Genomic DNA, 6218 nt, shown 5'->3' with positions numbered 1-6218 from the left:
GTCCAATCTTGATTTGTAAGGATTTCATCATCATCCTCACCACCAACACGAGCATTAAACGTTGCATTAATTGGGTTTCTATATTCATATGCAACTACTAAACTTTTCGTACATATAATTCCATCTAGTTGGACAAGGTTTAGGAACCTTTCTTCTCTAAGGCCAAATTCATCACATTTTTTAAAATACTCTCTAAGTCTACTTCTACGGTTTGAATAAAAAAGCCAATTAAGAGCCATTCTAACTTTTTCAATTTCTAAATTTAAAATTCTCATACCATCACCGACGATTAAATGGTAAATGTGACAAATACATCTCACATGGAAACAATTACTAAATGCAGGATTTAGTGTTGTTGTAAGTATGCCTATAGCACTAGTGTTACTAGAAGCATTATCCATAGAAATTGCCATTATTTTATCTCTAATGCAAAAATATCTACAAATATCTGCAACAGTGTTAGCAATAAACTTACCTGTGTGACGTGAATTAATTATTCTATACGCAATAATGCGTTTTTGCATTATCCACTCCTCGTCTATCCAATGACTTGTAACAGTTAGATAATCACAGTCATTATTACTTCTACCAATATCAGTAGTAATAGAAATCCGATTAGTTATATGAGTAAATAAATACCGCAAATATTGTTCATATTCATGTTTATATTTATAAATATCGCTCTTAACTGTTGCGCGAGGCCAACCTTTATAAGTAGGATTAAAAACTTTTCTAATATAATGCACAAAATTAGGGTTAGAAGGAAAAGTATATGGTAAGCACATAACGGTAACCATCTTTGCTAATTCTTCACGATCTTTATTAGGATCGTAATATAAAATACCACCGGTCACAGTGTTAATTCCTGGTTGAACTAGATTTGAACCTGTACTAGGGTTAACCGCAGTATCTACACTTGTCCCCTCTTGCTGCGCTTTCATTTGTAAATATTTAACTTTATCTCTAGGGTGTGTTTGTATGTGCCTAGCCAAACTACCCGTACCGCTACGGTCTCCAGTATATTTATGCGCCAGCAATTTCCCACAAGTTTTACACTTAGCCTTATTTTGTTCTCTTACTTGAGTAAAAAAATTCCAAACTATTGATGTTTCTAGGCGTTTAGAAGGTTGTCTATTAAAAGTAGGGGTTTGTACAGGTGGGTCGGGCGGGGCATCAGTTGGGTTATTAACAGGACTAGTAGGTGAATCATCTAAATCCGGTTGGGTTTCATCTACATCCTCATTTTCCTCATCATTTTCTAAGATAGTTTGATTAGGATAAAGAGCATTCATAACTTCTTCATTTAATTGTTCACCTTGTGCAACATTATGGCAAAATTCACTATCGGAAAATTGAAAACAAGGGTTATCACTATCAAGAATAATAGGAGCAGCAGGACGGGTAACAGGACTGGGTCGGGGAGCCGGGGGAAGGGTAGTAGGTTGGAGACTACTTTCACCAATTTTTGCTTTTCCCTTACCACCAAACATTTTTTCCAAAGAAAATGCCATATTAATTACAATTATGCAAACTAAACACACAAAAATATATTCTTAAAAGTTAAGAGTTGGAACGAGTTTACCGAATTGCCGAACAACTTCTTGAAAATTGAAAATCGTTGAAGACTTGAAGACTTGAATACTTCAATTCACCAACTTCACAATTTTTCACGAAATTGCAATAATAAAATAAGCAATTATAGAAGAGAAATTAGATATAGATTGAGAGAGATTGAGATAGATTGATGAATTGGTGAGTAAAAATGAAAGAATGAGGGGGTATTTATAGTTGAGAATTGGGGAGAAGTGTAATTATATAAAGTTTGGGGGCCAAATGGCTATTTTTTAAAGTTCCAAACGGTTGAAAATTAAAGGCCAACGGCTAGATTTTAAAATCTGACCGTTGGCTATTTTTTAAAAAAAAAAAATTTTTTTTTTTAAAATAGCCGTTGGAGCCCGTTAGGACCGTTAGGCCCGGTTGAACCGGCCCAGGACCGCCTGCCGGTCCCGGGCTTAGCGGTCCCGGTCTCGTGGGCCTCGTGTACGAGACCGGCCCGTCACGGGCTTCCTACCCATTCAGGGACCGGCCCACCAGGACCGGCCCGCCGGGACTGTTTAGCCCGTTAGGACCGCGGGCCCGGTCCGGTCCCGGTCCCAGACCGGCCCACCAAACAACCTTAGCGTAGACCCTGTATTTTTGTTAAAAGTTTTATTAAATATCTATAAATATCTATTTGTGAATCCAGTTATTATTGTATATTAATTTGAAATTACGACAGGAACCCATAAACTTAAAATCCTGGATCCGCCTCTGACACTAAATAGGCACAATCGATTGAGAGCTCTTCAACCAACCACAATAATAACGTAGTTGAACAAATAGAGAAAATACTACGGCAAATCTATATTAACGTAACAGGAAAATCATCCTCCAATAGGTTCCATCAAAACACTAGATAACAAATTAGCTATTCATAATAGTATGTATAACTACAATACTAGAATTCATAACCAATAATGAAAATAGGATGAAGGAAGTGAAAAACTCGTAGAAAAATTCTCCGCCTTGCTCCTAGTGTGTTCTTGCCTCCTTAGGTCGAATTCCCGGTCTCCTTAGCCTCCTTAGGTCTAAATTATGTCAAAAATATGTCCACTTCTCTCAGCGTTTTTACATGTATTTATACCAAGTAGGGTCGGGCCCAGACAAAATACCTTTTCTTGCGCGAAATATGACTCTGGCTCTGTAAAATTTGCACAGGTGCACCGCACGCTGCGGCGCACTGTGCGGAGCGGTAGTGGGGAAGTTCAGAGAGCTGTTTTCTGACAGACTGTTGGAAAATTGCACAGATGCGGCGCACGCTACGGCCCACTGTGCGGCGGGGTAATGGGAATTCGCAAAAATACAAAACATGAAAGTTGTAGCCCTTTCAAATAGCTTTCCAACGATATATTGTGGAGCCCAAACGGAGTTCTGAAACAAAAGTTATGTGCATTTTACTAGACAATGCGCCGTACGCCCGCTCGATTCTCCGTTTCGTTCTTAACTCTTATCCGTTGATCCCCGAACACGATCTCGGCTTGATTCCTTGGGCTTTTACTCAGACTTCAAAGCTCCAAATCACTTGAATTCATTCCATAATATCTACATAGCTCGAAATCACTCCTATAAGGCATAAATACACAATTAGTGCAAAACACTAGCGATTAAAGCTCAAACTCATTTAAAGTGCAATACATTAGAGTGTAATAAGCAACTAAAATACGTAATTATAGCCTATCATCAGCATACCATATAGATTACTCTAAACAAACTCTCTAATTCTATTCGTCCATTTCATGACACAATTATTATTATATGAATCTAACAATCTTTTACCAACTACTCGAGAAATTATTTTTTTAGAACTGGGATCCTAAGTTCTTATATATATTCATATTAGTGTTGCATAAATTCAACCACATATAACCAGATATGGATCATAATAAAATATACTAGAAGAATAACTACCATGCATCTATACTTGATTAAAAATCGAAATTAGTTCACACTTAATTATCAAACCCCAACATGATGCATATCTACAACTGAATTCCTCGTGCTAGACAACAGTAGCCATATCTATAAGGGCAATTTGGTGCACGAAGCATCTCATATTTATGCAGAATTCGGAGAAAAGCCGCACCTCAAAGGTACAATAGCCATATCTGACCCAAACAAATATGAAATAACCTCTTAAAAAGAGAAGTAAAACCTAAAAAATAACCACACAAGTTTTTATTAGACGAAATAAATAAAAATCCCCCTAAACTTGACACGGGTTTATTAGTTACACCCATAAACTATTCACGATCTTAATTACTCCTCTAAACTTGACCTTATGAGAGTCATTACCCCCTGAACGCTGATGTGGCAAAGAGTGTGGGTGCACTCTCTTTTAAGCGCGTGGGAGTGAAGAAAAATTGAAAAATCAGCTTCCAAGTAGGTTATTTTTTAATTTTTAATTGTCATATAGTCATATATAATGATTTATTTGTTACAACTATGTACTTCTACTTGCTTCATCTTAACATATAATGTGGACTTTACTCTAACTTTTATTATTTTTAATTTCTTCTATAGATATAATGTTTATTTGTTCCAATTGCATTTCTTTTTTTGGGCCAAATCTGTAATAGTTTGGTTGGAACTCCATCATCTTAGCCAAATAGAAAACTTTTAGCAAAAATAATGGAGTACTAGTTGTGTATTTCATATTATTTTTTTTCTTTAGATATAATGGCTATTTATTTTAATTGTGTATTTTTATTTTCGAGTCAAATAAGTAAAAAAGAATGGCTACAACTCCATTATTTTTTACCAAATAAAAAGGTATAGCCAAAATAATGAACTTGCAATTGTACACTCTTTTTATTTCTTCTTTTGATGCAATGACTATTTATTTCAACTGTGTATTTTTACTTTTTTCGGTAATATCTGTAAAAAATATATTTTTAGAGCTATATAAAAAATTATAGCCAAAATAATAAAAATCAAACTATGTATTTTCTTTATATCTTTTTAAATCCCTTGATTATTTATTTCAACTGTATAAATCTTTATTTTCAGGTCATACTCAAAAAACAATAGCTAAAAGTTTATTATTTATAGCCAAATAAAAAAATAGCCTAAATAATGTAGTTCTAGCCAAGTTTTATCATAAATATTATTCGAAAAAGATTATATAAAAAAGTAACACACTTAAAAAGGCATAAAATATATTTTATTTTTTAAAAAATGCCACATCGACAGAAAAATTTACGTGGCAGGCGAGTGCATGCCACTTTCCTAGAATGATATCATCCAAGGGGGTAACAACTATCGAATAATTAAGTATAAAGGGTAATTAAGACCATGGATAGTTCAAGAATATAACTAATAATACGTGCCAAGTTAGAGGGTTCAAGGTATTTTTCCTTTTTATTATAAGAACTTCTTTTGAACAGGAAGAGAAGTCAAAATAATCCCCATGAAAGAGTCCGAGAGATATAAAGAAGAGAGATTAAACGTGGAGACGTAATTCCTCTTTTCGAGGGGATAATCTCGTATGTCTATACTCTATACTATTTTCAACGTTACCAAAAAAATTTAATATGATCTTTGAACATTTACTTTTTCTGTCACTGAAAACTCTAGACGTAGAACACTTGACAGATTAATATTCATTCACTTGCTTTCGATAAAATTGTACAATCCGTATTTGGGTTAGGAACTTAGTTAGTCCTCATGTTAATATATAAGGTCAATTGTTTTTCATTTTGTAATATAATAATTTAGTTTACACAATCAAAGTAATCTGATGTAATAGGCACAATCAGCACAATCTGATCTGGTTCAACGTATAACCGTCTTTTCTGTAATAAGCTACGTACCCGCTCTAGAAAAATCATATTTAGCTACTAGTTTTAAGTAAAATAATCTTATTGTTCTAGAAATTCTTTACCCGATCTGGGAGAGAAAAAACAAATACAAATACAAACACGTGTTGAGAAAATATTTAAAATTCATACTCACTCCGTTCACTTTTACTCGTCCGTTTCGCTTTCCGAGAGTCAAATTAACTAATTTTTGAAGCTAAATTGTATTATATTTTCTTAATATTTTAAAAATAAAATTTAAATATTCGGAAATTATATGAAAAGTACTATAATTTGTAATTTTTCTCATATCAATATGGTAAGAAGATACATATGTTAAAACAATGGTCAAAGTTTATGTAGTTTGACTCTTGAAAAGCGAAACGTGACAAATAAAAGTGAACGAAGTCAAAAATATAGAGGGTTCAGGTTGACGATGCTAACGGCGTTTCAAGAAAAGTTAAATGCTGATGAATCCTGACAATGTGAAAGTCTCTAGATAGTAACGAAACAAATTTAATTAGTTTCAAGCGCAACAAATATTTACTCTGTACTTGCTTCGGTCCGTTTTAATTGATTTTTGGCTTTATTTTTGTGGTTCATAATATTTGATTTTTTCAAATATTGAGAAAGAGTTAACTTTTTTTTCCAAAGTTGTCATTGGAATAAAGAGCCTAGAAATATTTATAATATTTTCGATGAACAAATTAAAGTTAATATGATCAATTCTTTTGTTAATTAATGCTAAAATGTGCATTTCTTAATATGTAGGAGCCAAAAAAATCAATTAAAATGGAGTGGAGGTAGGGAGTAACGTAGCAGGTT

Source organism: Nicotiana attenuata, chromosome 3 (assembly GCF_001879085.1).
Source record: "Nicotiana attenuata strain UT chromosome 3, NIATTr2, whole genome shotgun sequence".
Lineage (NCBI taxonomy): Eukaryota > Viridiplantae > Streptophyta > Magnoliopsida > Solanales > Solanaceae > Nicotiana > Nicotiana attenuata.
Note: the sequence above shows the minus strand (reverse complement) of the source record.